Below are 12511 nucleotides of genomic sequence, written 5' to 3'. Positions count from 1 at the left end.
CATGTCCCAGACTCTGACAGGAGGAAGGTTTTCATATACATTTTACTAATTTTCTTTCATCTCTGACACTTCTATTATAGAGAAAGGGCAAATAGCAGTATTAAAATATTTCCTCCAATTCCCTCTTAATGTGCACAAATTTCATGCACCAGGTGACTAGTAAATCTTAATTACTTATCCCCATATGATATTATGATCCGCTTTATTGCAGTGGTCTGGAACCAAACCCATAATATCTCCAAGGTATGCCCAGACTTGCTTTACAGCTCCTGGCCCCATTCAGGGACCTGACCCTGGGGAGAGAGAACCTGGGTCAGGTGGTAGACCAGAGCCTGTTTTGATGCCTCTCTCTACAAGTATAATCCAGTGCTACTCTTGAACATTCAGTCACCTACAAGTGTCCTGTAGGTCCGTGCCCCACCTATGAACAGTTTTAACATTTGATCTAAATTAGCAAAATTACTGTGCTTTGGATAGTGAACATGAGAAGGTAATTTCTCACCACTTAGATGATAGCTGATTCTTCTCTTTTCCCTCTTCATGCTTCCTGTTCTATTCCATAGGGCCTCGTTTGAAATTTTAGCCTTCAAAACGACCAATAAATACTCCTTCAATTGCAGGCTGAGAGAACTGGTGAGAAGTTAGCCATATGACAACAATTAAGATGGTGCCCAAGCAAGGCTAAAAATGTTCAAGCTTGTTTAAAAGTGGATTCTCAGCTGTCTTCTATCTACAGCTTTGTCTTAAATAACTTCTGGTAGAACTTTATCACTTTTCCCTTCTTTCTGTCAGAAAGTTGCCTTTAAATCTCTTTTCCTAGAAATAGAATCTTGCTTTAATAAAAATGATCTCTTAGATCCTGAAAGAAGGCACAATAATGGGGTAAAATGAGACACTGGACCATTTTAGAAAGTTCTGCCTGAGCTAACATCATTTCCTTAGGTTTTTGTGTTTTTTCACTTAAATACCTATTTTACTAGTAACAGCACAAGGCAGTACAGAGGACTCCTGGCACTGGAAATGGGGAATATTGGATACAAGGTTTTATTTTGTTTTAATAGCTTTATGGGGGCATAACTGACATACAATAAATGTATACATTTAATCTGTGCACACCTGTGGAACCATCCCACATTCAAGAAAACTAACATATAAATCACCCTGGGACATTCCTTATGGAGTTTGGGTGTCTCTTTTCCCTACTAAAATGAGTCCAGCCAAAACCGGTTTGGCTCAGTGGATAGAGAGAACATTGGCCTGCGGACTGAAAGGCCCCAGATTTGATTCTGGTCAAGGGCATGTACCTTGGTTGCGGGTACATCCCCAGTAGGGGGTGTGCAGGAGGCAGCTGATTGATGTTTCTCTCTCATCAATGTTTCTAAATCTCTGTCCTTCTCCCTTCCTCTCTGTAAAAAAAAAAAAAAAAAAAAAAAAAAAATCAATAAAATACCTTAAAAAATAAAATGAGTCCAAATTTTCCAAGACAAAGAAAACGACTATTTATCATTAGAGGCAGAGACTGTAATACATGTGGGGAACCTAGACAGAAGCTGGGAGTGTGACACTCCCTCACAGAACAGACGCTTAGAACCCGGAGACGAATCAGCCACCCTGTTTGGTGGAACATCGGCCGTCGTAGCTGCAGGTCTGCTAACTGTGTGGATCCTCTGGGGGACGAGTGTCCTTCAGAGATTACTAAGCACTCCATAAACTGATGGGGCTCACTGAGATCTTACCATAAACAGACGGAGAGAAAGCACGGGGCTCTCAGTGACCTTGCTAGGGTCCCTGAGACTGTCACTAGAGAAGTAGATGGCCATGAAGACACAGTCCCTTGATTTCTGAAGCAAAATCCAACCCATGGGACGTACTAATCTCTGATAAAGCTCAAGACGTGTATGGAGAAACCGAAAGGGAAAAAAAAGATAAGACCAAAGGAAGCATCCATCCTTCTCTGAGTCACTGCGGCTTCTGAGCTGGCTCCCACGTGAAGGAGGGAGAATTATGAAACATTCTGGCTCAGCAGGAGGAAGGAGTGTTCACCAGATTGTCTCACAACATGCAGCGCAGGAAATTATCCATCAGGTGGGAGAGGAGAGCTGCGATTCTGTCCAGATGAGACATGATGAGAAGAGGGAAAGGGCTCCTCTGAAGAATGAAGCACCACCAGAGGAAATCGAATGAGAGGAGGAGGTTAGAGGGAGGGACCAGGGAGCGCAGGAACATTGGAAACAATGTCAGTTCCATATACTTCTGGACTTTAGGAATGTTTTTGTTTTTCCTACCATTCCATCCCAGAGCTCTGATCCAAATCTCTTACAATCCTTGGAAGGCCAGGAGTGGGCCTGGGGAGAGGGGGAAGGGAGCATGAATTGATGGTGGGGAAGGGGGGACGGGCAGGTTGTGTGTGGAAGATAATATGTAATTGTTGTAATGGATTCAATATGACTGAATCTAAGTAAACACACAGCTTTATCAGTTAGAGATAAAAGCATCTGCCCAGCTCTGAGCCTCTTTCCCTGAAACGAGTAGATACTAAAAGGGAATCTTATCAAGGGTTTTAGAATGCAGAGGGAGATATCAAGCTGCAGACTGAACACACACACACACACACACACACACACACACACACACACACGATAAGATCTGGAGACAAATCGAGACAACTGAATTCCCTTTGTCTTCCCTCCCCCTTTCCTTCTTTCACAAAAGCCGATAAATGTCTGTGTGAAAACACAGTGGAGAATTCAAGATACATTATATTTCTGAAAGAAAAGAGAAACTCGCCCCAGTGTATGTGACCAGGCCCTTTTCCTTCTTCACAGGCATAGTGAGTGAGCCTTCACTAAGCCTCAGAGCCGCTTCGAGGCATTAATATCAAAAGCCTCCTGTGTTGGCCAAGCTAGCTCATCACTGCTCCAAGGTTTTCTCAAACCCAGGGAGCCAGGCACAGATGTCCTCCACGAAATCAGAAGCCTTTCTGAGTGGGCAGAGGGGTGTATCAGTTCTGTCTTCCCAAGGGATTTCTGGGCACACCCCAGAAAAGAGGCAGAAGTGTTTGTTCTTTCCCCAAAAGGGAGTGGGATGCCTAGAGAAAGTCCCTGCTAAACTACGCAGCTTAACATTTCTCAGTCTTTCCTTTTTCATATCACAGTTTTCATTCATGTTCACTTAAGATAAACTAGGAAATACAAAAGAAAAGAAATCCAGTATGAACATTTTCTTAACTATGCCTTTATGTACAAAATAAAATAGAAAATGATATTAACTTCTTTTTTATAATTTATACTAGAGGCCCAGTGCACAAAATTTGTGCAGGGAGAGTGGGAGGGTCCCTCAGCCTGGCCTGCACCCTCTCCAATCCGGGACCCCTTAGGGATGTCCAACTGCCTCTTGCAATCTGGGACCACTGGCTCCTAACCGTTTGCCTGCCTGACTGTTCACTCCTAACAACCTCTGCCTGCCTGCCTGATCACCCTTAACTGCTCCCCTGCTAGCCTGATCATCCCTAACTGCCTCTGCCTCACCCCACACCCAGGTCCCAGGATTCCTTCATCCACCTGGCTTCACCTAGGCTGGCTTGACCTAGGCTGGCTTGACCTAGGCTGGCCTCAGTCACAGGGGACTGTGGCCAGGCGGCTTCACCTGAGCCACAGCTGCAAGTGCCCAGGACCACAGGGTGGTGGCTTGTCCCTCTCCAGCTGCTGGCACCCAGGACTGCAGAGCGGGCACTTGTCTCTCAGGCCACAGGTGTAGGTGCTGGCACTCAAGACCATGGGGTGGGCAGCTTGACCCTCTTCCAGGCCACAGGTGCAGGCGCAGCCACTGGCACCCAGGACTGCAGGGTGGGCAACTTGTCCCTCTCCTGGGCCTCAGCCTGGCTGGTTCCCACTCCTCTCCCCCCAGTGTTAAGTGTCTGAGCTGTTGCAGCGTGATAGTGTGATGACCATTTGCATATTAGCTCTTTATTATATAGGATTACATATTCCTAGAGGTGTTGAGTCTTTTTAGAATGGTTGTTGCTAAACTGCAACACAGTCTGTAGTGAGCTTCTTTCTGGGCCACCAGTTCTTTTGAGACCCAATTTCAATGTCAAACAGTTCCTTATGTGCACATGTCAGCAATGATATTTCAGTTCTAGATGGTGGGCAAATGGTGGTAATGCCAGCATTTTTGAACAAAGAGAAGGGAGGCAGTGAATAGAAGTGGTGAGGCTTAACTTACAGTGGAATAAAACCCTGTGTGTTTTTGCTTGCTAGAGTTGGCTTGTTCTTGTTCATTTTCACAAAGCAGGAAAAGTCCAGTGAGGCCCTCAAACACACAACAGTGCCCAAAGGCCTGCTGCTTGTTCATCTGAATGCTCAGATTCATTGAACCCTGTTTCCCATGGGGTGGGGATGGGGTGGGGCAGTAGAGTCCCCTACTTGGATTCTCAGAATTCCATGGTGGGACACATGCTTTGCCCATAAGAAATTCATTTACCTAAAGGGTATTATTTCCTACAACAGAGTAATAGCCAACAGGAAATCCTCACCGATATTATCTACAAGTCCACTCTGTTATTTGGCATAAGTTTCGGCATCTAAAGTATACCTCTGTTTTGTGCCTGCCCTGCCCTTTCTTGGGTTGAAACTTTGATTTTCCCTCGAGAAGTCTTACTACCCTCACTCTCCAAATACATAATTTGACAATGAGAGTGCTAGCCCATCTCCTAACCCTACAGTATATAGACATGGGAATCAGACCTAGCCAATCAGAGCCTTCCATTCTCTTCTGCTGCAGTGATTGGTTCAAGGACAAGCACATGACCCAAGCTAGGTTTTCACTGATAGTATTAGGAAAGAGATATGTTCTTTTCAACAGGAATAATGGGCAGAAAGGTCGTTAGGCTGCACTTTGGGTGCCACCTTGCTCGTCATGGGAGGATCCTGTCTGAATGAAACCCGGTCAGAGGAAAGCAGACCCAAAAAACAGAAAGTGGCTGAGTTCTGACTACTACAGTGAGCCCCTAGACCACATGTGTCAAACACAAGGCCCGCTGGCCAAATCCGTCCCGCCAGGCCTTGCAATGTGGCCCACACCGCGCTGTCATCACTGCACTCTGCTGCGTTTCCATCACAATGACAGTTTATGACTGTTCAGTAAACCATTCGGCCCGCGATTTAGGCTGGATTTTAGATTTTGGAACCTTCTCTGATTGAGTTCGACACCCCTACCCTAGACTGTCATACGCCTGAAATTGGGATCCCCCTAAATTCTTTCCTAAGCCAATAAACCCCCTTTCCTGCTGAAGTCCACTGAGATGAGATTTTTGTCACTTGAGCACTATTTCTGAAAATGGAAGTTTCTTATTAGGTCTAGGCAACCTGGCAATGAAGCTAGGAGTTGGGCTGTAGCCCTACCTCCACTAACTCCTTCTAGTTCCTCAGGCTAGTTAGTAGCTTAATCTGTGTGGGCTCACTTTTCTCATCTGCGAAAGAGGTTGTTGGAAGAGAGAAATTCTAAATGTCTCTTCTAGGGCCATAAGTCCCGGCTCTGTGATAACACTGTGTCAACACTTCAAGTTAATCTGAGCTGCTGTCTCCAACTGTCACCTCCACGCCCAGTGACAAATGACAGTAATTTATTTTAAAAGTTCAAAACCAAACCAGAAGGACCACATCTGCTTTAAGGGACTCGCAGATAGAGCAAGACTATTTCTAAAACATGGCTAGGGTATAGATTCCTCCGGAAGTGTGTTAATGAGGTGGGTAATATATTAATACTGTAACTATTGTATAGATTAGTAACAAATATTTTGCTTTAAAAAGGTCTGCTGCTCCAGTTTTGCTGGGCTAAAGTAAACGAAGATCCTACTTATGTCAACAGATGACACAAGTGTTCAGAAGTGAGGCTGTCTGCTGTGAGTCAAGGGAGAGAGAAGGCAGGAAGAGAAGCTGGTCGCACTCCCAGGTCTCCTTAGTCAGAGTCCATTATTTACTTTGACGAATTAGCAATGCTTAGAACTTCAGACACAGGCACGGGACGACCTTTCAGAAATACAGACTGAATGATACAATTCCTCTGCTTGCTGTCTTTCACTGATTTCCTCAGTGTCTTCAGGACTAAGTCACATCAAGCGCCTTGTGATGGGAACCTTGCTTTTAATTCCATATTTCAGCATCATCTCTTGCCATTCCTTTTTATGTACCTAACCTACACTAAGTAACTAGGTTAATGCATATAAAACACTTAGTATTCTTTATATTCTTAATGCATCTAAAACACTTAGCGTTCTTCCTATCATTATTGCTTATTCACTAATAAGTAATAATGATAGCCAATATTTATAGGCATTTGTTGAATGATATTGGCTATCATTATTGCTTATTAGTGATATTCACAGTTTCCCAAAGATGCATTACTGGTCCCGAGCTTGTTTGCCTAGAATCCAACCTCACCCTTCCCCTGTGGGTTTTATCCACCATGCTGACCTTTGTAGACTGCTCTGTTTCAGATGTCCAGCTGGTTGGGTTAGGCCAGTGGTCGGCAAACTGCGGCTCTGTTGACTAGTTTGCCGACCACTGACCTAGTCTCTCAATTCCAATAATTACAGGCTGTTGTTCCTTGTGATTAAGCCCCTATCCAGTGGTCGGCAAACTCATTAATACACAGAGGGGCAAGCCACAGCTCTGGAGCAGCTTGTGGTTTGAGAGCTGCAATTTGCCGACCACTGGGTTAGGCTAGTGGGAAGCTCTGGTAAAACAGTGGAGGATAAGGAGGAGGGAGGAGCCAGGGTATTTCTCTCCTTGCTGCCCCGGTGGCTCTGCAGCAGTCACTACGTGTCTCCTATAGCCTCCACATGCCAAGCATGCCCACTGAGGTTCTAGCTTATGGTCTCTCTTATTTTCCCCTGTAGCATATTGAGAGTGGCTTTCTGCTTGATCCCAATTTCTGCATTGCTTCATCATGTTAAGTTTAATCTCTCTAGCATACAGCCAATCCTCTGCTTTAAATTCCCTCTGTTGTGAAGACTGGAAGAGGTGTCTGTTTTCCTGGACAGACCCCCGCCCCCCCTGATGCACATGACCCGCTCTGGCACCACTGTCCTTTGTGCTCCATCTCAGCATCCCCATCCTCAAGGCCAGTTCTTCGTCATCCTTTACAATGTAGTTCTACAACCACTTCCTCTTTGAAGCTGTCTCACTTTTTCCACATACTTCTTCCTCAGGGGTGAAACTGGGTTTTATGCTTCTACACATCTCTGTCATAATACGTGGTTTATCTTGGAAACCACTACAGATTTAATTTTCTTAAGAGCAAGAATACTGTCATATTAAATATATTGTAAACCTATCATATAAAAGATGTGTTTGTTGAATGAATACACTAAATGCTAACGGAACACATTTTTTAATCCAGATAAAAATAATTGTAAACTGTCCTTGTGGCAGACACTATAAATTATCCACTCAATAATCTATCTCCTTTTCATCTTGCTAACAGAACCTTAGTTCCCTTTGGGAACAGCAATGTGCTCAGCACCAGGAAGTACTTGCTTTCCCAGCCTCCCTTGCAGCTGAGGGTGGCCATGTGACAGATCCATCCAATGAAACAAGTGGGAAACTGCTGAGCAGGTTTCTGGGAAAGCTTGTTTTCTTGATGAAAGAAAAAAAGCCACAGCCCATATCACTCTTTCTTCCCACCCTACTTTTTCTATGCCTTGAATGTTCATGTGCTATCTGGAGCTACTACAGCTAACATAAAACTACAGACAATAAGCATGAATGGGAAAAACCCAACATATTTAAGACAGCAAAGTAAAGGAGAGAAAGAACAAGAATCTTTTGTGGCATTGCTGGATTTCTTGACAGGGGAGAAAAATAAAAGTTTTCCTTTTAAGCTATTATTCTTTCAATTTTGCATGACTTGCCATCAAACACATTTCTAATAGGTAAACTCTGCCATTCGTGGTTCTCTTTTATCATCCCAGATAAAGGACGGCACAGTCACGACTATATTATCCAGTGTCTGTGGCTAACTTGGAGAGTCCAAAGAAAGACAGTTGGATTATGACTGTGCTGATTACCTTTATGTTGAACATACATGGCTAGATCATGTTACCCAGCTATTTGGTCAAATACCAGTGTAGACATTATATTGAAGGTATTTTTTAGTGAGATGAAAATTTAAGTCAGTAGACTTTGATTAAAGCAGATTACTCCTCATAATGTGGATGGGCCTCATCCAATCCATTGAAGATCTTGAGAAAGAACGAGGTTCCCAAAGGAAGAGAGAATTTTGCCTGCAGACTGCCTTTGGACTTGAGCTCCAACATGAGCACTTCCCTGGATTTCTAACCTGCAGCCTGACTTGTAGATGTCAGACTTGTCTACTACAATTGTGTCTGCTGATCTATTTTTAAAAAATCTCTCTCTCTCTCTCTCTCTCTCTCTCTCTCTCTCTCTCTCTCTCTCTCTCTTTCTTTCTGATTGGGTATAAAGAAACTCAGAGAAAGAATGAATTTTTAGTAGAAAACTAAGTTCCTTGAAATTTATTATATCTTAGTGGAAGTCATTAGGAATTGTCATTTCAAATTTTGTTGAGCAGGTTTATAATATTATTTTTTCATTTTGCAATTTTGGATAAAGAAAAAAAAATCTATCACCATTTTCTCTTTTGATCAGAGAGTAGCCTACATTCCTTCCAGGCTCAATTTAATTAATCTTCAGCATCCTTCCTTTCTGCTCTGTGAAGTTATATCTGTTAGGATCTGGCCCAGTGGCCAGTATCTTCACAAGCCAGTTTTCTACCAAATGCAGATGTGAATTTCCTGGCCCTGAGGTTCACATTCATGATCTCATTCTGTCATCCAGGGGTTTCTTTGTTGTTGTCAGGGTTAAAACCATCGCCCTGTCTCCTGCTGCTTGGAATGAAAGGTTATGGGATGAGGAGCACCTATCAATAGGAGTAAATTATTTATGAAATTGGATTTTTAGCATTTTAACTTCTGATCATCTTGCTGGGTTGAATTACTGAAAAATGACAGCATTTTTGAGTAGTAGGATGAAAGCCATATTGAGGCACAGATGTTAGCCTGGCTCTCACCTGTTCTTCACTAATGGCTGAATACTCTGAAACAGACTGGCCTTGGGCAGAATCCGGCATGTAAGGATCTGACTCAGTCTTCGAGGTCTGCTTTATGTCCTTCGAGCAGTTAATCCTTTCAGTGGGTCCTTTCCCTCTGTGGTCACCATTGCTATCTCCTCGGGGGGCAGGGGTGGGGGGGAGGAGAACACAGAAAATTCCATTCTCTCTTTGCTACCTCCCAAACCTTCTTTATGCAGATGGGCAATATAATCAAAACCTCTGAGTCTCTTTAAACCTTCATCTAGCATTAGTCAGCAAACTATGGCCCTTGGATCAAATCTGGCCAACATAACCTACTCAAGTTAATATATATATATATATATATATATATATATATATATATATATATATATATATATATATATATTGTATATATAAAGAGCATGTGACAGAGACCACATGTAGCCTACCAAGCCTAATATATTTACTCTGCAGCCCTCTATAGATAGTTTGCTGACCCTTCTGGATTCTAGGGAAATAAAGCCCTTAGCAGTAGAATTAGAGGCATGAGTGAGGAAATGGAGGAATTTTGTGGTATGAGACTTGGGCCAGCTCTGTTTAAAAACAACAACAAAAAATACAAAGAGGAGTTCCTGCAAGTTTGGGAATAACCAATGTGTCCACAGGAAATGAATGTATTATTGACAGACCTCTGTGAATGGGAAAAACTTAGTGCCCTTATTGTCAGCAGTACTGATGAAAAATAAACACGAGTTAATAACTCATACACACTTTGCACTAGGTGCTGCCCAAACCATTTTCACAGGTTTATCCTGTTTACTCCCCACAACAACTCTAAGAAATAGGTGTAGTTATTGGCTTCGTTTTGTGGATAAGTAAAACAAATCTTACAGATTAAACTGGCCCAGGGTACATAGCTGGTTAGAGGAAGGACTTGGACTTAAATTCATTACTGTCACCAGCATGCAACCACCACCCCATGTATTATATTTTTCCAGTTCTGACAAAGCCAGTGCGACAGGCTTTCTTTCCACTGTCCATTGGAAGGTTCTTGATTTGGGAGCATGCCTACCCATGCTTCTCTGCCCTTCTGTTTCCCATCTTTAGTCCCCCAGTCTTCTCCAGGCTACTGCCGCTCCTAACAGTGGTCCCGATGTGGGGGTGGAGGGAGGCGCAGGCAGCACAGTCATCCCGCCATACTGTACAACCATGTAATACATCCCACTCCTTCAGGAAGCTTGACAAACTGGAATATGTGTTTAGATTTCTAAACTCGGAGACATTTCAGAGCAAAGGGGATCTGTCTGTGTGCTCCAGATGGTCACAAATGGCTTTACTCTTCTGTGAATGGTAGTGTTACAGCTGCCACTGGAATACAGCTGTTTACAGAGTCTGTGAAGGGGAATATGCAGAAAATGTCAATGTTTTAGGCCTGCTTCTTCCTCCTGGAGAGAAGGAGAGCAGCCTGATCTGCAAGTCTCTAAGGTGAGAACATGCCCTTTGGATGCAAGAAGAATTTATTGAAGCATTGCAAAGGGTTCATGCACAACACAAGCCTGGAATGCAGTATGCCAGTAGCTATGTGCTGTTTCCCTGTGGCTGCTCTAAGAAATTACCAGTTTGGTGGCTTAAAACAGCAGAAATATCTTCTCTCACAGTTTTGGAGAGAAATAAAGAAGCCCAAAATCAAAGCATCAGAACCATACTGCTCAAGGAGGCTCCAGGGAGCAATCTGTTCCTGCCTCTCTCGGCTTCTGGTGGCTACCAGGTTTCCTTGACTTATGGCTGCATCACTCAGATCTCTGCCTTTGTGATCACATTACCTCCTCCTCTTCTGTCTGCCTTCTCCTCCCCAGCCTTTGATTACATTTTTGGAGAAGAAGAAATGCACCATTTCTAAGTTGTGATTAGTGGTGAGTATTGTAGATACAGTGACTAAACAGTGTAGGTGTTCATGTTTATCATGTAACTAGAGGCCTGGTGCACAAAATTCATGCACTGGGGGTGGGGTGCGTCCCTCAGCCTGGCCTGCGCCCTCTCACAATCCTGGAGCCCTTGGAAGATGTCCAACTTAGTGGTGCTCCTCCTGTGGGAGTACACTGACTACAAGGGGACAGCTCCTGCATTGAGTGTCTTCCCGTTGGTGGTCAGTACATGTCACAGTGACTTTTGATTTCCATTATTAGCCTTTTATTATATAGGATGAGAAGTTAAGACAGGCATCCTAAGACTTCCATTCTACTCCATCAACATCTCAGACCCCTGTCCTTCTACTCCTGTCTCTCCATCTGGCCCTTGTTCAAGGCTTCCATGATCTTCGTTTAAGATCACCACATGGTTCAACCTGGCTTCTGAAGCTTCATCCATCATACCTTTATTTCAGTCAGAAAAACATAGGAATGGGAAAGTGGTGTGTGCTGTCTGAATTGGCTCACTTAAAGAGCTTCATAGAGGGTGCACCCAGTGCTTACATCTCATTGGTCAGAACATGATAGCCCCTAGCTGCAAGGGAAGCTAGGAAAATAGGGGTGTGTGTGTGTGTGTTTGTGTGTGTGTGTGTGTGTGTGTGTGTGTATGTGTGTGTGTGTAAGCTGGGCACACTGCTATTGTATATTGAATAAAATGAAGGGTCGCTTAGTAAGGAAGAGTGGAAGAATGGGTATTGGGTGGGCAACGAGGGCTTCCTACTATATAGGCCTTATAAGTCATGCAAGTTTTAGCACTCATGTGCAGAGGCAGAGATCACTGTCACCTTCTTCAACTTGTAATAAAAATAAAAATAGCAACATTTGTTTAGTGCTTACCATATATCAGGCCCTGGGCTTGGTTCATTCCAGGTTCATTACTCCTTAAAACTGTCCTCTGAGGTTGGCATTATTGTAGTACATACTCCCATTTACACATGGAGAAACTGAGGCTTAGGAAAGTCAAGTAATTTTCCAAGGATCGCATGACTAGAGAGTGGGACAGCCAGGATTTGAGTCAGATATTCTTGTCTGGACCCCACATGACCAGGCTGCTGTGAGACCTGAGAGAGGCTTGAGGGGGGTAGTTAGGTGAGTTTGTACACTGTGTCTGTGAGCATGGCCTCAGGGCTGCTTCATCTTTCTTTTTGCTACCTTAACTAAATGTGCAGTACTGACTTGGCAACTCTGTGGTATATTTTACCACTCTTTAAAAAATAGTGTCTTAATCTTCCCACCTTCTACTCAGCTGACAGCCACACACAGACGCGTGCGCGCTCGCACACACACACACACACACACACACATACCCTTCTTGACTCAAAATGGGGTTATGTCACAATAAGCACATCATAAGTTGAAAACATCATAAATTAAAAATGCATGTAACACTACGCTATAGAGTCTCAGTTATTTATTTTCTTAATCATGATGCTGACTGGGGGCTGTGGCTCACT

Source organism: Pipistrellus kuhlii, unplaced genomic scaffold (assembly GCF_014108245.1).
Source record: "Pipistrellus kuhlii isolate mPipKuh1 unplaced genomic scaffold, mPipKuh1.p scaffold_m20_p_1, whole genome shotgun sequence".
Classification (NCBI taxonomy): Eukaryota; Metazoa; Chordata; class Mammalia; order Chiroptera; family Vespertilionidae; genus Pipistrellus; species Pipistrellus kuhlii.
This window is presented reverse-complemented; position numbering follows the sequence as displayed.